The 24,504-nt window shown below is 41.2% G+C and overlaps 1 protein-coding gene across 4 annotated transcripts in view; it reads right to left on the reverse strand.

Annotated features, from left to right (window-relative positions):
• FSTL5 (follistatin like 5) overlaps nt 1–17,617 on the reverse strand; it is a 324,108-nt gene extending 306,491 nt beyond the window's left edge. For all 4 annotated transcript variants that reach the window (XM_079991393.1, XM_079991391.1, XM_079991392.1 and 1 more), the window contains exon 1: nt 17,133–17,617. The gene's annotated coding sequence lies outside the window, so the exon portion shown is untranslated. The remainder of the gene's footprint in view (nt 1–17,132) is intronic.
• Between the last annotated feature and the right edge of the window lie 6,887 nt (nt 17,618–24,504).

The raw sequence follows: 24,504 nt of genomic DNA on the forward strand, positions 1-24,504 counted from the left end.
GTAAAAGGATGCCATGTGTGAACGTTGTCTTCCCATTTCAATAGTCAACCCCCTCCAGAATTAGGTGTTCAAGGAGAACAGAAGGTTGGATTCAGGTTCCATACACATCCCTCACCCCCGCCCAAAAAAATGAGGTTTAGGGCAATGTAGAAAGCTTTCTATCGATCACCCCTGTTGTTTCATGTACACTCTATGGATTGGAGTCAAATTATGTAATAATCTGATATAGATGTAACTGCTGAGAATGTTTTCTTTTGAAACTTCATAAAGCATAGTGCAGATTTCTGTGTACCTGTTATAGTGATATTTCCTGAAATAAATTGTCCTGTTGCCAAGGCGCATTTGCCATGTTCAACAGAGAAACTGAAATATTCAGACTCCCCTCGCTTATTTGATAATGAACAGTTTTATTAGTGTTCATAGAATGTTGTCAGGGCATCCTTTCATTTCCATAATTTATCATGCAAGTTAGTTTGTATTTAAATTATTTGGTTGCTGTCTGTGGCGCTGGGTGAACTACCTGGTTTCTTCAGAATTAGGGGAGGCAGTTTGTTGTCAAATTCCAGAATTTGAAACCATGTTCTATTCCCAGTGATGTTAATGAGAGTATTCCTGCTTCCTTCTCTATGATATGATGGGAAGTTTTGCTTCTGCACATGACTCTGGCAAACCGCTCTAAGCTGAAGCGTTCCTTCCTCACCTACCCTAGAATGTTTAGTTCACACTGAGTTCATGAAACATCGTATCCTGACCTGTTCTCAATGCATGGTTAACCACATCTACGGAATGTGATAGTTATGTTCTTTTAATTCTTGCTATATCAATCACTAGTAATAGTTTAATAAGGAGGTTTTCATACCTGTCCAATTCTGTGTTCCCTTTCCCAACCTTTAATCTATTGATGATTAATGCCTATATGCAACCCTTGCACTGTATTTGTGTTAACCAATCAGCAACAAGCACATATGTGGCAATGCTGTAATATTCAATAAAAGGGACTCCCCGAGACATGCTCGGGAGATGCCTCCCATATGACACTTGTCATTCGTCTGTCGTTTATTTCAACCCAACAATGATACCTCCTCGTTGCTTTGAATGTCTAAAGCCCCCACCACCAGCAGTGGTTTGCCCAGTGGGACAGATTTGCAGCAATAGCCTCCTGACAGCAACATCATTGTCATTTATTGTGAGGCCCCAGCTGGCAGTGAAGCTGGTGCTTTGTGGACACACCAGTGGAGCCAGCCAGTGGAGGGTCATTTCAAAACATTTTTATTATGTATTGTTTTGTTTTTTATTGAATTTGCATGCCTTCGAACGAAGATCACAGGGCAGATCACAGCATACAATACAAAATGAGAACACAAATTACATTATGCACAAAAAAGCAAAAACAAATCAACAAACCCCCTCCCACAAACACATTTTAAAAGCCATAGAATGCTAATCCGCCAAATGCCATATATATATATATATATATATATATATATATATATATTCTGTTTTGACATGCTTTTAGTTCATTTTTTGTTTTGTTTGAAATTGCATTGTTTTAACTCCTCAGTGTTTGCGGCACTGGACTCCTTTGGGAGTAGAAGCAGAATAGAAATTGAATACACCATCATTGCTCCCACAATCCAGCATGCCCACGAAGCCGTGCCATCGCCAATGCATCACCCTTCCTACAAAGCAGGAGTGCCACTCCTGCTGGGAGGTTATTGCTGTGGCTCCATGCTACTCCTGAGCTACTCCTGCCCAAGGCTCACTACCCTTTTCCCTTCTCCAGAACTCACCAAGAGACAGGGGCATCAACTGTGGCAAAAGGGTCCTTCCACCACTGGGGCACCTAGAAGGCTGCAAAAGCACCATCCCAGACATGAGAATTATGGGAAATCTCCCTCCTTCCCTTTGAATTTGTTACTATGGTGTTACTATATCTATGGCTTTAATATGTTTTTGTAAGCTGCCTTGAAAATCCAAGTCTGAAGGACAAGTTGGAAACATTTTGAATAAATATGTATAAATAAATTAAAATGTTCTCAGCTGGCAAGTAATGACAGATAGAATGGATAGAAGGAATAATTTTTATACACATAGACACATCAGCTTCAACTCATAACCACCACAATGAATCACAAATATGATTTCAAGGATACCAAATTAAGCAAATAATATGAAATTTAAAGGCTAGAAAACTCATGGGGAAAATAATGTATGTGATTAGTGGATGGGCAGGGGGTGTACCAGGAGCATGGAAACTCAAGTCCTTTAACACCAAGGTTGCTATTAGGACAGCTGTGGTACAAACAAAACTACTAATCTCATACTGCATCTTAGAGGCTTGTCAAAAGCAATAACAAATTCATGAATACTGGTGACAAACAAGCTGAGTATTCAAAGCACATAAATATTCTGAGAGCTTAATTGTTCCTAAATGCTCTCTCTGGGGAGATGTGCCTGGTGCCATCATTATAAACTTTTAGGCGCCAGGCAAAGGCGTTCCTCTTTATGCAGGCACTTGGTTTTTAATTGGGAACATATGGTAGCATGATACCCCAGACTGTTGTGGTGCTCATCTTTTAGTAGGGTGGGGTAAGAGTCATCCTTTTTATCATATTGCAGGATGAGCACTTGCAATAAATGATGCTGTGATATTCATTTTTAATGCAGCAGAGAAAGATTTCTCCTTTTTATAACATTTGCTTTTAGTAAATAATGTTGCTTTATTCTTTTGATGTTGTTTAAAACTTCTGTATTGTGGCTCCCTATCTAGAGGCAGAGGAGTGTTTGCCTACATCTGCCCTTGCTTAAACAAGTCTCGGGAGATTTACTCCTGAAGGAAGGGGTGGAGTAGGAGAACCACATGGGCTACATAACCCAGGGGGGAAGACGCTGGTAGCTAGCTATTTAAGCCAGCTCTGCCTCACACTCTCTTTGTGGCACTATCCCTACAGCAGTGGGGGCTCTGTTAGTTACCTTTTCAAGAGGCTAAGTAGGAATTTGTGGAGGGACTTCTTGGTTGGCTTTCTAGAACCCTCTTTTTCACAGGGACTTCTAACTGGGAGTGGTGCTTCACTAATTTGGTTTTGGCATTTAGAAAGGGCTGGTCATGAAATATAAGATGTGTACACTGGGGCATTATTGAGTTAAGGACACTCCTTGTGCATCATTTGCCTTGCTATGTCCTCACAGAGGTGGGACTGCCCTGACAGGGCCATCTTTACCCGGGGGTGCAAGGGGTGCGGGGCACCCAGGCGCTGAATTCTGGGGGGCACCAGGCACCCGCTGCTGAAGCCACCTAAACTCTTAACAATCTACCTGTCATGAAATAATAAATAATTTTGATCAAGCTAGAAAAACAAAATGCATATATACCTAGGTATTACTGAAATGTATACCTACTGTTTCACTAAAGGACTTTCAACTTTGTGTGCTCATTTACCAAAGACGTTGTGGCATCTTTCACAACGGTGGCGCTTGTCATTCTCAACGGCGCCATGCACACAAAATTAACTCTTTCATCAAAATATTATGTTACGTATTGTATTGAGCTGCTATGCAGCAGCAGCGGCACCTTTGACACGACTGGTGTTTCTCCTAAGTAGGTGCCTAAACAATACTTATAACTTTAAGTGTGGTGGTGGTGTATACTTAAGTATAAGTGTATTGTAAATCAATGAGCAAATAAAAAGTTTGTTTCTTTTTCCTCCCTTCTTTTGTAAACAAGAGATAAGGCATAAGCGTGGTGTCTGACATAAGCATAATAAAAGTTAATTTGGGGGCTAAACTACATTTGGGGGCGCTGGGCGGATCTTTGCACCCCAGCAGCATACATACTAAAGACTACGCTGTGCCCTGACATGTCCATTTTGATGAATGCTGGATAGCAAAGATGTGATATTAGTGTTATGTTCATATACCCAAGGCTCACTTAGCAAGGAGAGTTATCTTCTCCCAATTCTTTACTGTGGCTATAAACATACCCAGGGGGCTGAAGGGATACAACCCCGACAGGGTTTTCTTTTCTTTCAGGACACTTTGTGTAGTAAGTGGTGAATAAATGTAATAAATTATAATTGCTCCCATGAAGATGATAGTGGCGGTGGGGGAAATTATGTTGCAATCTCTCCAAAAATATATCTGATAGCAGGAGCTATCTAATTTTTTCTTCATGGAAATCCTACTGGGCCTGTCTACCAAGTGAGACTCCACTAAGTGCATTTGACCTGAATTTGGCCTGCATTGATCTGAACACAGGGCCACATCGCAGCAGTGATTTATAGATTCTGTCACATCCTTGAAGTGGGTGAAATAAACATCTCCACTTTTCATACTTTTTTCACACTTTTCATACTTTCCCCCTTTGAATAAACAGTCCAGCCCTAAGTGTGGGCCTGTTAAAATTAAACTTGTAAGAGAAGCATTCACCGGTCTGTTGGTGAGCATGGAAAATGTGTGTATTTTTAATATACATTAAAAAAAATTAAGAAAGTTAACTTAGTGAAATTTATTTTTAAGAAATAAGAACCAAACAACAGTGCAGCTAATTCTGTGCTCCCAATGGAGGCTTGGGCTTGTTTTTTTGGTTAACTGAGGGATATTTCAAGAGCAATCTGTGATATAGCGCAAGGGCCTGCTGTTCAAAGACAGAGAGAATGTCAAAAAGTAGAACTTTGGATTTCAGCCATAGTTGCTGTTAAGATGAAAAAGAAATGTATACCTACAATTCTAGACTTAAATAAGTTCACAATATAAGCACAACTTTTCAGTGCTCAAAGTTTCTCTCAATATTAGCCTTACTTTTGAACCATACAGATGCAGAGCTTAGGGACTGGTGTATGGCTTTTAGCTTTGAGCATTGTTCCACTGTGTTGTCTTATAATCCAAGTTTTGACCACAGTGCTATTCAGTTATACTAACAATTTGGCCAGCATCGACAAAGCAGAGCAGAATGATGATGCTGATACTCTCACATTTGACTAAAGGAAACTTTGCTAAGGGAGCCAATGCTTTCCTTGGCTCATTACTGATTACTCATTATGCTTTCCTTGGCTCATTACTGATTATGCTACCCAGCCATGATGGGATGCGGGTGGCGCTATGGGTTAAACCACAGAGCCTAGAACTTGCTGATCAGAAGGTCGGCAGTTTGAATTCCTGCGATGGGGTGAGCTCCCATTGCTCGGTCCCTGCTCCTGCTCCTGCCAACCTAGCAGTTCAAAGTGCAAGTAGATAAATAGGTACCGCTCCGGCGGGAAGGTAAATGGCATTTCCATGTGCTGCTCTGGTTCTCCAGAAGCAGCTTAGTCATGCTGGCCACATGACCCAGAAGCTGTACGCCGGCTCCCTCGGCCAATAAAGCGAGATGAGCGCCGCAACCCCAGAGTTGGCCACGACTGGACCTAATGGGCAGGGGTCCCTTTACCTTTACCTTTTTACCCAGCCATGATGGGTGTGCCAAAGGATGTTCAATCACATCAATGTTTCACTAAAAATGCCAAGGATGATCAAATTTAGATATGCATCTTATACTATTCATTGAATATCAATTAGAAATATTTTGAAAAGTTATTTGCCCATATCCAGCAATTCATTGTGAGCATGTATGAGTTCACAAAAGGGGGCAGAAGTGGAGCTGTCTTCTTCATAGAGCTGATGGGGAAGTCACTGTCTGGGAGCTGCATCTGAGTTTCCAAAGTACTTTGGACTGGGAGCACTACATTTCTAGACACATGCGCACTAAAATATCCAAGGGCAGCAGAATCCAATAGGCAAATTGTCTTTCTGAATGGGGTGAAACATCTTGGCTAGTGTCCAGGCAGGTGGGTTGTTGTTGCTTACGAAGGGTGGGGGGAGGCAAAACAGCTGGGAGGTAGGCAGGTTGCAAATGCACCTGCAGGCCCACCAATGGGCTCCGCCAGTGCATCTCTCGCTTGGACTATTGCAATGCGCTCTATGTGGGGCTACCTTTGAAGGTGACCCAGAAACTACAACTAATCCAGAATCTGGCAGCTAGACTGGTGACTGGGAGCGGCCGCCAAGACCACATAATACCGGTCTTGAAAGACCTACATTGGCTCCCAGTACATTTCCGAGCATAATTCAAAGTGTTGGTGCTGACCTTTAAAGCCCTAAATGGCCTTGGTCCAGTATACCTGAAGGAGCATCTCCACCCCCATCGTTCATCCCAGACACTGAGGTCCAGCACCAAGAGTCTTCTGGCGGTTCCCTCACTGCGAGAAGTGAGGTTACAGGGAACCAGGCAGAGGGCCTTCTCGGTAGTGGCGCCTGCCCTTTGGAATGCCCTCCCATCAGATGTCAAGGAAATAAACAACTATCTGACTTTTAGAAGACATCTGACTGATATTTTTAATGTATTTTTAATATTTTGTTGGAAGCCGCCCAGAGTGGCTGGGGAAACCAATAAAGAAACAACAACAACAACAACAACAACAATAATAATAATAATAATAATAATAATAATTTGCATTGCAGCAACCTTCCTGCCATCTTGCCCTTTTCCCACCTGGTCAGCAACAGCAACCTACCTGCCAGAAAGCTAATGTAGCAGCCCTTCTCAACCTGGTAAACTAATTTTGTATGGTGCTGTAGGGTTTCAAAATCCCATAATTTTAGAAAGAAAGCTGTCAGACTGCAGTGACAAATATATCACACAAACCTTTTTTTTAATGTCCATATGCAAAAGGAAATTTACTAGCTATGAGCCCTGAGCAGCAGGTAATATAGACCAAGAAATAAAAATATGTAAAAGGGCACAAATATATTAATCCCCAGGTTTATTGGCCTACAAGGGTGCCACTTTTTAATTTCAGGTGCATAAGGAGCCCAGCTAAAGCTTTAGATGAAAGCTGTAAGGTGCCTATAACACTACCATCCCTCCCTGCTGAAGGCAAAAGGATCATGAAAATACAAGACACTCAATTATTTCTCCCTGGTAATAATTCTCTGAATTACATTCTGGTAGCAGCTAGGGAACACCAAACAACAAATTCAGTGGAGACAATGTCAGCAATCCAGGCACTGCTTAGCACAACACAAGGATTAAACATAATTTATATTATTTGGGTCCTAATGTCCCAGGTAAATAAATAAATCGCCCCACACATTAATATTAAACATAACATTTACCAGAATAGATTTGTCTAGCAAAACCAGCAATAAGGAAATATACACACACTATCAAAACTAGCAATAGGAAAACCATACAAATTTCCCCTTTCATTGTAACCACCAGATTACCACTTACTGAGTAGTCAAATGGAGCAGGAATTTTAATGTAATGCTAATGGATTACAGGAGCAGTGGACGACCAAGAGTCTAAGGATTAATATTTCAGAACTCCATTGTCGCTGGTGAAGTCCTTTTTTGAAGGGAAAAAAATACGTTAGCCTGTATGACCTATCTGCAAATACCCTGTGGGTTTTGTTTTTTTTTTAAAAAAATACAACAAACATCTGGCTGGGGACTTTATGAGTCAGGAGATTAGTACAGGGATAAAGAATCTTTCACTTTTAAGTTATTTGTTACAACTGTGCCTAAAGCTGCCGTAGCTGCGAATCAGTATGCCACCTATAACAGCACTGGCAAAATTAGAGGGCCCAGAGATCATTGTTGCATAAGGGTGAATGGAAGGCAAGATAAAAAAGACCATTCCACTCCTAACTAGTGCTTATGTCCTTCTTTATGAAGGACAAAGGATTAGGGAAATACGTAGATACATGAGAATTTTCACAGTTTGCAGAGAACGGGGAGGACACAATGCGGGGAAAGAAAGTACATGATTATCACAAAGGAGGCTGCCCACCTAGATGGACTTCAAAAGACTGACTGACTTTTTGAGAAAATGAAAAAAGTGGTGCAAATGGAATGCAATGATGGTATGGAAGTGATAGGGTGGAGATCAAGGTCAGCTTCAGGTTCTACAGCCTTTCAGGCCAAAGGATGCGAGGATGGTCCCAGAGATCTGCGAGGTTGAGCCAAGAAGCCAGTACAGGGTCCACAGGCTAACTGCCACACAATTTTCATGTCATGCTAAGACAATGAAATAGCAAAACTCTTATGTGCATTGCAGAACATTAGGCAATTTGCATTTGACCTGTTCTCTGAACATCTCCTGCTCTCCCATCCTTCTCTAATATTGATGAATCTTCCCTCAACTGAAGGCGGAGAAAGGGACCCAGAAATCAATTTTAAGTAATAAATGCAGGAGGGGCTAGAAAGTATAACCTCCAATTTCTGACATCTCTTTTGGCACATCATGACAAACTTTCCATTCATTCTGGAAAGATGATACTGAGGGAGGAAGTGCCTTGTGCAAAGACCTGCGGGAATCTTCATAGTCTGGAAATTGTATTTTTTCCTTATACTCCCACAATTCACCTTTTGTTTTGTCAGACTTTTGATCTCTGGAGTTGATGTTACATCATCTTTCATGAAAACAAGGGAGTCTCCTAGGACCTATTCCATTGGGATCTTTGAGAGTCTGTCTCTTAAGTAGAAGCCTCAACAATTAAAAATAAATAACAAGGCAGTTAACTACTGAGAAACGAAAGCAAATAGTGAGATGCAAAAATCGTTTTTAAAAATGCAACGCCCAAGAAGAAAAGACAGCAGTCCTCTTGCTAGAGAACAAGGGTAAATCCACAGGAACATAAGCATTGGGAAGATGCAGCAATTTTCCTTCCATGTCTATGGCAGCAAGCCTACAGCTTCTACCCTACTCACCTCTCACATTATGCCACTGTTCTAAGAAGCCTCAGGTACACACAGGAAGCATACCCTTAAAAAAACACCTGTATTGATACCTCAGTTGCACTTTGCACACTTCCTTTATAAATGATCTGATTGGTGAGCTCACCCTCTTGGAGAACAATCTATACAACAGTTGATCTCAAATACCTGCACAAAATATGAATATGCACAGTTGTGTGCTGGATAATTATAACATATACTAGGAATGATACATACTGTATATAGATATTCCATTCTGATGCATAATAACTGTGTGCTAGCTTTGTCTGTCCAATCAAATACCCAATGTATCACATTGACTCAAAGATATTAATTGGGGGGGTATGGACATGTACTGTGCAAATAATTAATCTAAAGGTCAACATTTTTAAAGCTAGAGTAGATTCAGATGGTCAGATATTTCTCCCCCATAATGCAGGGTTATTTTCAGTCTCTGTGAAACAGAGTTCCCCGAAGTTGAACAATACATGAAAGACTCCACCACCTATTCATGAACCTTATTTTATTCATACTTTGTAGAAAAGTAGATTGTCCTTTGGACTTTTTTAGTTTCATGATAATCCTTTTGATTTAGGAATCGCCAAAGTTGTGTCCTCCATATGTTGTTGCACTCCAACTCCCATTAGCCTGAGCCACTGATTGACCATCGTGGCCAGTGGTCAAGGATGATAGGAATTGTAGTCCAACAACATCTGGAGGATACCACACTGGTTGCCCCTGCTCTAGCCAGTGGTTGCACAAGTCACTGTGCCAATAGGGCATGGGTAGTAGTCGTCCACATGCAACCTCAATAATGAACTATTATTTCTGTGCACAGGAGTGTTTCTATTTTTGCAGAAATGTGTTTGAAATTTTTAAACCTCCACCTCTGATTACTTTGTTCATGATTCAGTCCTGCTAAGTAATTATTTTCAATAGAATCAAATGGCAGTGAAGGCTCACAGTTAATTATAGGTTGCATAAAAAGTACATTCGCGGTTTTTAAATGTATTGCTTTTAAATTGAGTTGAATGTCTTTTGTAATGTGAGAAGGGCAAATGGGGGAGAAATGAACGGTACATTATAGCACACATCCTTTTGGCAATACTTTACTTTCTTATTTATCCATTCCTTGAAGTCGGAACAATGCTCTTATGCCTAGACAGACCAATGGTCTGTTTTGCCCATAACCAGTACAGCTATATTTTACTGGCAGTAAAAAGAGGGCTTTCAGCCCCACATTTTCAAGATCTCTGTTAGAGACATTCCCCTGCTCTGGTATTTGATATCTTTTCACTAAAGTTACTATTAGAAACAGTAGATTAAGTAATTTAACTATGAAGTTTCTTGTTTATTTGCTAGGAACCTGTCTATAATTGCTATGTGCAACATTTGAAAGTTCTACCATACAAATTATTATCTTTCTGCATCTTTTTACATAAACATCTTAAATGTTGTCAGTGCTTAAAGTACAAGCCTGGGCATGGAGATGCCTGTTTTACTTACTTATATGTAAAGCAGGGTTTGAAATTAGCAGAGCGCCAGGCACATTTCACACCTAAAGATTCTGCATTTGTAAGCACCTCAAATGATGACTAGACATTCTGTTTTGGCACCCACAACTCAGGTCCCAGGAGCCATTTGTCTCTTAGCTTTTCTATCCCAGTTTCTAACACTAGTGTAAAGGTACAGAGATTTCCAGCAGATTTCCAAGTTGCTGCCATGTGTCCAACGATCATGAAAACCATCTTGGATCTACACCTTCATGTGCAAATAATGCATTCCTTTACTGAGCTAAAGCTTCTTCCTTAAAATTATTTTCTTAATTTTCATATGGGTACTTCCACCTTTAACAGTGGCAAATTTGCTACACACACACTTTAACCTGAAGGAAACTCCACAGGAATTTCCTAAGGGGCAAGAAGGCAACCTGAGGCCCTAACCAATTTAGGGCCACTCTGACAGCTGTTCATCCTCTTTTCAATAAATATAACCATTCCACCAAAATGTTAGTTCTCAAGCTTTCTTTGGGGGGGAGGGGGACAACTTGATTTTCTTATCCTTATGCTTCCAGCTCCTCAACTATTTGATAGAGATTAAGGCCTTGGTATGAAGAAACTAAGAAGACAAAGATTTATCAGTATGCAGTGGCATAGCATGGGTTGCCAGAGCCCGGACCTGCAGAGGGGGTGGGTGGGAGGGATACAGACAGAACTACACACGCACATTCAGCTGCCTAATGAAATCCATGTCACTCAGGAGATTGCAACTGCAGAGATAAGAAAAGAAGAGTCACTTTGTTATCTGCAGAGGTCACTTCCTGGTTCACATTGAGGTGCAGCCCAGCAATGGATGTGCACAGTTGTATTGAGGCATCACCAGGTGTTTAAATTTTCTTCCCCTAACAATTTCATGCCTGGGGCAACCACCCTTGTGGGCCCCCACATGCCATGCCACTGTCAGCATGAATTGGATAATGCTCAGTAGAGTCTGATGAAATTGTACTGGTCCATTCATGACCTCAAGGCGCAGGCATAAGCTTAAGAACTGTTTCATACACCACGATTTTCTGTAAAAATTCTGTAAAAACAACAACATATATATCACTGACAATGGCCACAGTGAACCTGTTGTTTTGCACTCATATGGCTGCTCCTGAAGACAATATTTTCAAAACCAATACAGTGATACCTCGGGTTACATATGCTTCAGGTTACATATGTTTCAGGTTACAGACTCCGCTAACCCAGAAATAGTGCTTCAGGTAAAGAACTTTGCTTCAGGATGAGAACAGAAATCCTGCTCCAGCGGCGCGGTGGCAGCAGGAGGCCCCATTAGCTAAAGTGGTGCTTCAGGTTAAGAACAGTTTCAGGTTAAGAGCGGACGTCCGGAATGAATTAATAATAATAATAATAATAATAATAATAATAATAATAAATTTTATTTATATCCTGCCCTCCCCAGCCGAAGCCGGGCTCAGGGCGGCTAACAACAATAAAACAGTACAAAAGTACAGCACAAAGAACACTCGAAAATCATTCATTATAAAATTAATTAATTCAAGCCACTGGCAACCTTTGGGCCAGAGCTCCGCGAAGATTGCCGAGGGAGGGAGTCAGGCTGTGCCCTGGCCAAAGGCCTGGTGGAACAGCTCTGTCTTGCAGGCCCTGCGGAAAGATGTCAAGTCCTGCAGGGCCCTAGTCTCTTGTGACAGAGTGTTCCACCAGAATTAAGTACTTAACCCGGGGTAACACTGTACAAAGAAAGGTGGCCACACATAAATTAATTGTATGAATTTAAAAAAAAAAAAAATACTGACCCAGAAATCATTTGCAGGTCCAGGGGCTCCAATAAGCACATGAAGGTAACCCATTCAAGTATAGTGTGGAGAGCAGCTGATTGTGACAAGGAATGTGTGCCTGGAGCTGCCCCGCCCCCAGCAATGAAATGAATTATAAATGCCTGTGACATGGCCCCTGCATCTAGGTTCCAGTGTTGGCTTGAGAACTCAGATGACTCATAAGTCACCTCATTCAGCAGGAGTCCTTACGTCCACTTCTATACCATCCCAGCCTTAGGACATGGTTCACCCATTGGTAAGCTACAGAGGAGAACACTAGTAAATCTGCAGCAATTGTGTGTGCTTACTTATATGGAACCACCCCAAAGTTTGCAGAACAAACAACTTTTCCAGATATGGTTAAACCCTTACAATTAGCCTTGATTATTCAAAATTGCTACCATGTAGGAAAATGTGAAACCTTATGGGTCCTGCATGAAATGAAGTCATGATGATGTGCTGATTTCATCATCCAAGCATTCCAACAAATAATTTTCATTTTTAATGTGCTTTTCTAGGTCAATGATCATTGCCTATGTTTTTTATTATTTAAAGAGATCATGGAAGTTCAGTAACAATGAAAACATTTCAGTCTTCAGTCTACACTTATCTACAATAGTCTTCAGTCTTCAGCCTACAATTATCACCCATACAAATGAAAATTTTATACACCTTGCTCAGTGAAATAACCACATTACTTTTTTAAAAGCTCTTCAACTCTGCTCACAAACAACCTTGAATCATACTCAATTTAGTGTGTTCAAGTACTTCTCAAGTACATCACCACATGCCAAACACTTTAGAATCTCCTTCTATAAAACCCTGCTGGACACCACCTTCCATTAATTCAAATGCAAATAGAGTAAACTTTAACACACTTCAAGCAATCAGTTTTGCCAGCTGTGCTTCAAACTTAACTCTTTAAACTTCATATTCTCATGAATTATGAGACCAAGGCACTGCACTTTGAATTGGACATGATTAAACATGGTCAAGGGAACAAAACTGACTTTCTGAGGCAATAAAATGTTCTAATTACAACCTGTCAGCCCAATCCTATAACCTGATGTGCCAGGACTTTATCACTGTAATAGTGTAGTATTAAAGCCTTGTGTGTTATTCTGACTATCTGGATACCTATGTTCTGTAGCGTTTATATATATTTGCTCATTCATTCATTCAGTAAAAATATTTGTTAACCACCTTCATAAAAAGTTTTTGGTGAGCAAGGAACAAAAGTATGAATAAAATTAATTCACGCACAATATAAATACTATTTAAAACCAACAAATCAGCATAAGAAAATGTAATAAGAGAAGAGAAGAAAGCTAAAAACAGAATACAATTCCAAAAACCAACTACTGTGGCCCTCAGGGTCCCTTCCGATTGTATGAAATAGAAAGGTCTTCATGTGGTATCTCCAAGGAAAAGGCCCACTCCTTTGTAGAAACATAATACACATCTAATAAAGACTGACTGACACACACACATTTATAGTCCACCCTCCATCATGGAGTCCAAGGGTAGGTTACATCCCACTCTATACAACAAACAATGAAATTCATAAACATTACAAGACCATAAATTAACCTGAATCAGCAGCAATCAGAAAATACAACAACAGTGTAATGGAATGTATATTCTGATGTCAACTTCCATCTCACAAGAGATTCTGCAAAAAAAGGCATTTCTTTGCCTATTGTCAAAATATATACAATGATGTCATATGCATCCTAGAGAGGAGAGCATTCCACAACCTAGGGGCCACACAAAGAAGACCCTCTCATGTACCACTGCTCCTGCAGACTCAACATAGTGATGGAACCACCAACATGGTATCCTTTGCAGGTCTCAAATATTCAGGCAGGTCTAACTGAAGCATGGCTTCTCCTGCTTCAGGACACAGGCAGGCTGGTGTGGCAAGGGTCAGTCATTTGGGTATTTAGACATTTAGCAGTTTAGAATTTTAAAGGAAAGCACCAGCACTTTAAATTGGATTCAGAAACCATCATCACATCCCTGTTACAGGGAACATCACCTTCCACATGTTGGGAAGAGAACTTCTCCTCTACTAATGTAGGTTTCCTATGTAACTTAGAACCATGAAAGATTAAATATTTGATGGAAGGAGCCATGTGATGAGGAAAGGGCTACACACACACACACAACTACTTTGTACTCACATTGTAACAACTTGATAGGGCTAAGGAGAATCCCAATCATGAAGTTCAAAACTGCATTGAAGATTGTATGAAGTTCAAAACTGCATTGAAGATCCCATTGTTCAAGGGAGGTATATTATTTGAGATCAGTTGGTACTCTAAGATTGCCATCTTAACAAGGCCTACAGTTCTAAATGCACAAGCTTGGATATTCTGTATTAATCAAAAAGGATTAAATTCAGTTAAAAGTGTTTTAGGACTGGGGCCTTCATTACCCATCACTTGGTTGCTGTACATGGTGGCTGGCAGCTGTGAACTGGCTATTGAAAAGCATGATGCTTGAGATGATATGGTACAAAATTCAAGTTGTATTACTGTGTTGTATCTGTGATGGCCCATTTACACTTGCAACTTATCACTTGATGTTGCAACTATCATGTGAAGAATATGCATTTTTAATATTTTGTTATATTCATATCACACCTTTTCTCCAAAGAGCTCAAGATGGTGCACACACCCTCCCCATCTTTATACTAGCTGTGGTCCCAACAGTGGAACCATTTTCTCATAAGGAAGAGACTTGGAGCAGAGACCGAAGAAGTAACTTAGTCAATTCCTTCTGGGATTCCAAAGAATATTAAGTTCTCTTTCCAAGTTAGATATATACAACTTTCTACAATGTAGATCAGACATGTGTCGGGTGCAGTGTGCAGGTGTGTCGGGGGAATGCTTTTATAAGGGCTTAGTTTAACCTCCGGTTTGCTTGCAAAACTGAATTACTTTGTCGCGAAATGATGCATGTCTAAAAAGTGTGTCACCAACATGAAAAGTTTGGGAAGCTCTGATTGTAAACCATTTTCTGGACTATATTAACAGCAAAAGACATATTCATTCACAGCTGTATATATGTACGTGAAACATTTAACCAGGATATCTGCATGGATGCATTTATTATTATATAAAAACATGTTTACAAGCTCAGGCCCTCTGCATGTCTATCCTGGCACTGCAAGAGAACTAGCTCTTAATGCTTTTCTTCATTTCCATAGTTACTAATGATAATTTTCTCCACATATTTTGAAAACAGATATCCTGGCATTTCATATCCCCTTCCTTTATACCCAAATTGAGGAAAGGGATCATTTGAGAATGCTCATTTATTTTTTTACACTAATATAGAAGTATATAATACCCTGGAAATAGACTTGTGTGCAGTCATTAGACTGTAAATCACAACACAGCATGTTTTACACTTACTCCTAAAGTAATCAAGGGGAATACCTGATTAATGGAAGGAACTGAATTCATTGTTTTTCAAGCTAAAATTTCAATATTAAATGAGCATAATACTGGAGTTTAGCTTTCAAAACTTTTCCCTACTAACAGGTGCTTATCTTACTTCCCACTATTTCTGAATTGCTGAAAAACTCTGCATTGTGTTAGCAGATGTTCACTATAACATCACAGTTCAACTTTAAATAAAGAATTTTAAAGTAAAGAAATACTAATGATACTTTGGAACATAACTGCCATTGCTCTGCTCATTCTTTCCAGACCAAACATTAGAGAGAGAGAGAGAGAGAGAGAGAGAGAGAGAGAGATGGGAAATGCTGGACAACAGATATAATACGAATGTCACTGATATCTTATGTAAAGAAATAAACATTTTCTCAGATAATCAAGTGATCTGCAACATGATGCAATACAGGCTGAAACATAATGTGCTTTTCCATTTCAGTTCAGTCATCTCCCTCCCAACTGGCTATAAAATTTCCACTCCAGAATCAGCATTTAACTCACATAGTAAATACCCCAGCTTCTTCTCGTTTATGTATAGAAAGCAGTCTGGCGACTCATAGTAACTACTTTAGCAGATCCCTGGAATAGAGAAGGGCTTGCCAAAGGTTAAACTAGGGTGGGAAAGTGAGGCATTTCCATCTGCCTACCTTCTTTTCCAAACAGGAGAGGATCTGTAACACCAGACGTAATACTACTGTACTGTGCTATTAAACTGGAGCTTCACATTTGCATCTACTTCTAGCCTGGAGGGAAGGCCTGACATTGACCAAATCAATACTGTGGAACAGACAACTGGGAACTTTCAATCCTGGGGGCTGACCTTGGGAACAGAGGGGTCAAGTCCTTTGTAAAACCGAGTTTAGTAAGTTTCATATCAGGCAGATCTGGCTGATTGTGATAATCGTCACCCTCTAAGGATCACGCCTGATCTCTCTCTCTCTCTCTCTCTCTCTCTCTCTCTCTCACACACACACACACACACACACACACACGCACACGCACGCAGGGCACATCAGGCATTTCCTCCACAAATCCTCTCTAATTCCTGCTTTGCTCGCTGCTTCCCAGACTGACCTCACATCCTCCCCCCCCCTCTCTGCCCCCTTCTTCTCTCCCGTCGGAATCAATGAGAAATCTACTCGCCCTCCAACGCCGTCGTTTCTTCGGAGGAGCATCTTTAACGCGTTTTAATTAAAACCGAGAACAACAAGAACGGAAATCAATCTGCCTGCTTACACGTCTCGATCTCCCCTTCCAAGGCGAAATAACATTGTTTTAAAGCCCCGAGACCACGACCAGGAGAAGCGTGTGCGGAAAACTTTGCCACGAGCACCCCACCTCATCCGCCTCCCGGGCTTCATTCTGCATTCATCTCTTGTTTACTAAGCCCACGATGATATTGAGCAGAGCCGCCGAAATATTTTCCCCCCGCCCCGTCCTTCTTTACATTAAGCTGCGGACTAACAGGCTCGCAACTTTCCCCCGTCCTTTGGCATCGCCCCCAAACTCTACCCGCTTCCTTAGCCACGTTAATTCCAAAAGGAGCTTGCATTTGCCACAAGCCCGATCCCCTTCGCTCTTACCTGATCGAAGAGTCACTAAAGTCCCCAAAGGGAAGCAGGGGGAGAATGTTATGTCCTGTTAGTCGCAAGGATCGTGCATATATATTCTCTTCCTTTTTAGGTGCTCTGCTTTAGGAACCAAAGAGATGGGGGGAAAGTCCAAAATGCAAAAGGTTGCAAAGGAGGGGGGGAAAGGAGGGGAGGAGGATCCCAATAATCTGGGGTAGGCAAAACTCCGAAGAAATGTCCAGGTTTAGTTGAGCATCAAGGAACACAGCACGGGACTGAGAGAGAGAAAATCTCCTTTACGTCCGGTAAGCTCCTTGGCCAAGTTGCTTCTGACCAGGGGGGCGGAGTGGAAAGCGAGGGGGGCGGGACGCCTTCCGGGGCGGGCGGGGCCAAGAGGGCTGAGGAGCGGAGCGAGCGAGCAGGCGGGATTCCCGGGTTCAGCACCAGCGGCGCAGTGGACAGCACCAGCTCCTTCCCCTTCCCGCGAGTCTCAGGCACTGAAGCCGGCGGCAGCTGCTCGCTCGCTCGCTCCCTCCCTCCCTCCCCGCCGCCACTCCGCCCCAGCGCGCGCGTCCCGCCTCTCTCCTCACGTCAGCCCGAGCTCTGCCCTCATTTGCATAAAACCGGGGGGGGGGCGGGCAGCTGCAGACGGCCCCGGGAGCAGACGGCGTTGTAGTGACAGCGCACGGCCGCCGCCAGGGTCGGCAACTGGTAGCAAGCGCCGCTGCGGAGGGAGCGCCAAGCGTGCCCGGAAGCGAGTTCTCCTCCCGTCCCCCACTCGCTCAGGCCGGCGGGAGGGAAGAATCCTAGAATTGCAGAGTTGGAAGGGAGCACCAGGGTCATCTAGTCCAACTCTCTGAGGACTCGAACCCACGACCCGGAGATGGAGAGTCTACCGACTGAGCTATCCCTGGGGAAGAGGGTGAGGGAAGGGGGAGCCAGCCCGTCGGGAGCAGGGAAGGCGACTCTGTCAGAAGCGGAGCGGTTCTTCCCCACCCAAGGGAAAAAGCAAGGAGACTTCGGCAATTTACGTTGCATGGTGGGGAGGGAGACGCTTAAGACTTGCCTGCATAAGTTTGTGCCCAAGCTGCACAAAACGTGGCTGCCTAACTCCGTTTCGTCTGCTCAGGCTGGTAGAGCATTGGCTCCTTTCAAAACTGGAGGCAGCAGGGAATGAACCTGGAACCTTATGCGCTCCAGGGATGGGAGGCTGCTCTACACGTATTTATTTACTCGTTGCAAGGAGATCCATGTGGTGCACATGGTTCTGCCCCCACCTCTATATAATCCCCACAACAACCTGCTGAGGTAGAAACAAAATAAAAAAATTCCTTCCAGTAGCACCTTAAAGACCAACTATCTGAAGTTCAGGTATCTGAAGAAGTGTGCATGCACACGAAAGCTCATACCAAGAACTAACTTAGTTGGCCTTTAAGGTGCTACTGGAAGGAATTTTTTTATTTTGTTTTGACTATGGCAGACCAACACGGCTACCTATCTGTAACTGCTGAGGTAGGTTAGGCTGAGAGGCTGCTAAGATGCCCTGCTTGTCAAGAGAAGACTTGACAAGGACTAAGAGACTAAGAAGCACTGGTGGAGCTTTTCACTCTACATTCAGTGCCGCATTCAGAATCTGGACTTGTTAGACGACAGAATGTTTCCAGGCATCAAGGATGTGGGTTAAATGTCATCCATTCTACACAGGATATCCTCCTTTGCCGTCTTTGTGTGACTAGTTGCCAACCTGCAAAGGTAGCCTAGGAAATCATTAAAGAAAACATGGTGGAAGGATTCCTGTGAGCGGTGGCTCCCCACAACTGGGGCTTCAGGGTCACCTGAAATTACGTTTACAGTGCAGGAAGGAGACACATTGTTGTGTTTCCCAGGTCACAATCTGCATAATAAAATAGTCTTTTATGGGAAAGCAAACAAAAAACCCACCCTGCATTCAGTAAACTAGTCCATCAGAGAGAAAACAGCATAGTATCTTGATGGGCTGAGGTTTTCTTTTTACACATACTGAACTATTTATCTGGAGTACAGTACTTCAAATATGACTCATCTCATCTGCCTTCACAAACAGGACCCCTAGCTGACATCTGACATCTCAGCTGACATATGTCTTACCTTTTTGGTGCCAGGCAGTGTATTATAGTCTTCCATGTGTAAATCACTGTTGTTATTTTACTTGCTCTCCCCATTGATTGATTGTGTTATATCTCCTGTCCTTTATTATACTACTGATTTTTATTGATTGACTGTATGATTTGTATATTCAATTGTTAGCCTTCCCAAGAACTGCTTGTGTGCTGAAGGTTTGCAGTATACATATATGTGCATTGCAATCCTGTGCTGCCTGCACAGAATTAGGGCCTGTTGAATTCAATGACTTACTCCCAAATCCGAGGTACGTTTGTATGGAATAGCCTTAATATAAAGTAGAGCAATCCAGAATTTTTATGTTGTGTTACATAATGTATATGTAATATTATGCAATTCACAGCATGAATCAATAGGAAATGAGCAATTTTTGCCTGCTAGAACTGGCCTTTCTTTTTCGATGTCTTTAAGGACATGGAGGAAATTCCCCAAATCTCCTGCTGAGATGTTACAAACCAACTGAGCAGAGAGCCAGCAATTTTTTACACACTGCCAATATGGAGATACCATGTTTCCCTTTCAGTGCTCAGGACATAAAAAGCTAAAACCCACCAAATCGGAAATTGCTTACATTTTCACCTTTTCTGCTATATTTTTTGCATGAAAACTTATCAAAATGAATCAACTGACTATGCATCTTTCTTTGCTTCTTTACCTAAAGTCAAATGAAACAAAGTCCAGTATAAGGAAATTGTCACTGCAAAATTTTACCCTCAATTTTTCCTTAATTCTATATGGTAGAATTAGGTTTGTACACTTGACTGGATGGAGTCTGAGTCATCTACCTTCTCTTTCTCTGTCTATCTTTCACTGCAGCAGCTCAGAAACCAATGAACTGCCCACCCACACTTCATCAACAAATGTGGAATTTATGTCTAATGTATCCCCCCTTTCATTTTAACTGCACTAATACTTGCTCAGAAGTAAATCCCATTGAGCTCAGTGGTGCTTATGCTTTGGTAACAGGATGGTAGCTTAAGGTACTCAACCTCATACAAAAGCTACCATATCACTTGTCTAGGGTCAGGTACTGACTGTATGTGTCAATCAGTCATCACAGAGAGCTTTCATAGCATACAGTTTTAACTCAAATAATGTACAATATTTTATAATAAACTTCACACAGTTATCTGAGACTAGCAGTCATCAAGCAACAGGGTATCAGGGGTGAAACATTAATGTGTGAATGAGTTCTGAGTGAACAGCTAAGCAAGAGGCAAAATTAGTCTTTTAAAAAATGCTAATTTTCATTGCTTTATCAAAATTGTGCTTTTGATGGTAAGCTCACATGGAACAGCAGAATAAAACTGTACTAAGTTTCACTTTGTTCTGTGTCTCAATACTACCTATGCTTTTTGCTCTGAGTCATATCCTTAGTCCCTTTAATACTTCAGTCAGTACCATGTAGCAGATTCTTATCCCAGATGGTGGCAGAAATATCTGTAGTTGTCGATGAGCTTTCTGAGTTCAAGTGAGTATGCCCAGTAACATCAAAATATCTGAGCAATGACCAGAGTGGTCAATACTGTGGAATATGCTAGTTAAAAAAAGAAGGTATCTAGATGGGATCCAGAATTTCCTTGAGGGGAATTCTCCCAATGCCACAAGAGGGTTTGGTGACTTCCAGAACACTTCTCATTAAAGTGGCACTGAGAAGAAGAGAAGAGTTTGGATTTGATATCCCGCTTTATCACTACCCTAAGGAGTCTCAAAGCGGCTAACATTCTCCTTTCCCTTCCTCCCCCACAACAAACATTCTGTGAGGTGAGTGGGGCTGAGAGACTTCAGAGAAGTGTGACTAGCCCAAGGTCACCCAGCAGCTGCATGTGGAGGAGTGGAGATGTGAACCCGGTTCCCCAGATTGCAAGACTACCACTCTTAACCACTACACCACACTGGCTCTCTCTTATAACTGCCTAACGTTTAGAATATATCTGAAGGCAGCCCTGTTCAGGGATGTTTTTAATGTGTGATATTGTAATGTATTTAATGTATTTTTAATCTTTGTTGGAAGCCACCCAGAGTGGCTGGAGAAACCCAGCCAGATGAGTGGGGTACAAATAAATTATTATTATTATTATTATTATTATTATTATTATTATTATTATTATCCCTTTCTAAAGCTGCAGCCCCCACTGGCTCTTAAGACCTTCCACAAATGGAAAGAGCTCTTCCGCAAATGGAATACCAAGTCTGAGTCCAACCCATTCATTACCTTGTACCCAGAAATCATCCAAGGTCTACAGAGAGTGTGAGTGTGAGTGTGAGAGTGTATGTGTGTTATAAACATTATTTTATTGAAAGGAATAAGACCTCATTCTGACATCAATGTTTGAGCTATCAACTTTGTTTCTCTAATGTATCTGAATATCTTTGGAGTTCTTAAATGAATGGAAAACAAACACAACATGGAATTTCCTGCAACATTCAGCATTTGAACAAATTCCCCACTTTTTAGAAGTGTGATCATCACAAAATAGCAAATAGCTCTCCTCTTGAACTCAGATCATATTGTGTTTACGTTCTCATAGTGAAATGGTAGTTATGAAATACTAATTAGCTCTAAAAACATCAGTCGGCAAACTGAATGATGTAATACACTGGAAAGCAGTTTAGCAGTCCACAGTGTTAATACTTACCGTCTTTATCATGTTGAGTATCCCAGATCAGTATCACTCTGCAAAATCAAATGATGTACTTAATTCCAAGTTTTTGAGAAGTCCCTTTGACTTGCCTGGAGATCTCATGAGCTTAATGTTAAATACTGCCATGAATCTTTAATGGACCAGAGCTTTCTAGATATGTTACATGTTAAAGCCCCTGAAAGCATATATTATCTTACATGAAATAGTGCTTATGTGGATAGGTAGACTATTTATTGTCACATATGTTTGGACCTGAGTCCACCTCATCGAAAGCATGTTGATTGTAATTTGACAGGAATTTACATGGGTGCAGAAAGAGGAATCTACAACTATGAGATCAGTGAGAAAATGCATATATATATATATATATATATATATATATATATATATACTGTATCTCCATCTCACTCTAATAATTCTGTTAAAGCATAAATGTATGTAGGTTAAGCACAGTGGATTAGTCACAAAGTAGTGTTGAGGATCATACAAATATTCTGGTACTGTGTGTGTGTGTGTGTATGTGTGTGTGTGTGTGTGAGAGAGAGAGAGAGAGAAAGAGAGAGAGAGAAGGAGAGAGACAAAAGGTGAAGAAGAATTATGTGTCCTTTCAGTTGCATTGGCAATACTCAAATTGACTTGAGCAAGTGTCAGGATTTTTCTCACAGCTGGCTTACATCCAATCATGACTATACCTGAACAAGGATCTCCACCCACATCATTCAGCCTGGACACTGAGGTCCAGCTCCAAAGGCTTTCTGGTGGTTCCCTCACTGCTGTAAGTGAAGTTACAGGGAACCAGGCAGAGGGCCTTTTTGACAGTGGCTCCCGTCCTGTGGAACACCCTCCCATCAGATGTCAAGCAGATAAAGGACTACACAACTTTTAGAAGACATCTGAAGGCAGCCCTGCATCAGGAAGTTTTTAATGTTTGATGTTATATTATGTTTTTATGTCTGTTGGAAGCCACCTAGAGTGGCAACCCAGCCAGATGGGCAGGTGAAAATGTTGTTGCCTTCTGCTAACACCAATCAGGGTATTTTAGTTTTTGGCTAGTCCCTTTTCCTCACTGTAGTCCCTCACAGTGTATCCCATTCTGTGCTGAAGGGTCTTCTAGGGGTGGGACCTGGGGGTTACATAGGTGAGGAGGATCAGCAAAAATGAGGTGTGCCAAGTGTGCAAAGGCAAAACCATCTTTGGATACATCAGGGCATTCATTTGAATTGCTCATAGTTTAATAGCCTATCTGGGTAAATAACCTATCTCATACTGCAGCTGGTTTAAGATACTGCCAACAAATTACTGTTTCCTTTGTACATTTGCAGCTTCCATTAGTCTATGATGTCATGGCAACTTGTCCTTGTCCTCTGTGCTCTGACCAGCTTTACCTGTAACAATTGATAGTATGTTGTGTCAATAGAATGCTCATTTTACAGACAGTAAGAGAACTGTATGAAAATATTCTAGTTCTTTAATTCCATGTCCGCTGCAATTTTATCATTTAGACACTAAATACATACACAAGAGAATGCAATAAGCATGAATTAGGAAAATCTCATTCTCCATTTTCCCTGTATGTATAATGAATTATATTTATCTACTAATCACATTCCTGTTGTTTCTTTTCTATTTTTGGACTCCTACTGTGACATCTAATTTTACAAGCTCTCATTTAATTATAATTATTTCTGTTCATTTGTTGTACACAAACTTTGTTAATTCTTTCCTCTTTATGCATTGGGTTATTATAACAACATTTACTGCTGGTGAGGGGAAAAACATGTTTATTGGGGGGAAATGACTCTGAACGCTACATCTGGGCAGCCAGTATGTACTTTTATTTTCATGTGGCACATTCCAGAAAAGTAGGAGAAGGAAGAAAATCTTTAGGCAACTGAATTATCTGGTGCGTCAGTAGTTTTTATAAAAATAAAAATAAAGGACTAGTTTGTTTCATTATTACTGCCTGTAGCTTAGAGCTGATGGTTTGGGGTTCTCTAGGCCTCAGCTGTGCTACAACATTAACTGTCTCTTGATTATATATTTGTACCTTGTTCTAATGTAGGCATGTACAATCTTCTTTATGGTGAACATACGCAGTATTTCATAATTAGCCGGTAGGCAGAAGGAATTCCTAGTGCTTAGTTTCCTGTTTTTGCTTTCCAGAGCTCTTTAATTTGGATAGTATTTGACAGTATCTTGCCAGATGCACTGTAATACGCTACATTTTGCAATATTCTTTACAATTTGTTTTATTTAACAGCTCCCAATGCATGCTGCCTGGCTGTTCATGTTTGTTTTCGTTCTACAGCCTTAATAGTTACATTCAAAGCACTCACCAGTGCTGTGCAATAGTTGGATGCATCCTGTATCTTTCGTTAAGCGGTTTTGTGATATATTGTAATGAATTTTAGAGTAGTTTTACAGCTTCGGTATGTCTGTTTGTACACAAGGACAATTACTCTTATTTAACTTTGCATTTTTAAAGATTTGTCATTTGAAGGATGTAAGAAGCAGCAAGTCATCGGTGGAGCTAAAACACTGAAAATTCATTAGGTTGGCAGGTGAAATAACATAAAAAT

The sequence above is a fragment of the Podarcis cretensis genome (assembly GCF_951804945.1).
Source record: "Podarcis cretensis genome assembly, chromosome: 9".
Lineage (NCBI taxonomy): Eukaryota > Metazoa > Chordata > Lepidosauria > Squamata > Lacertidae > Podarcis > Podarcis cretensis.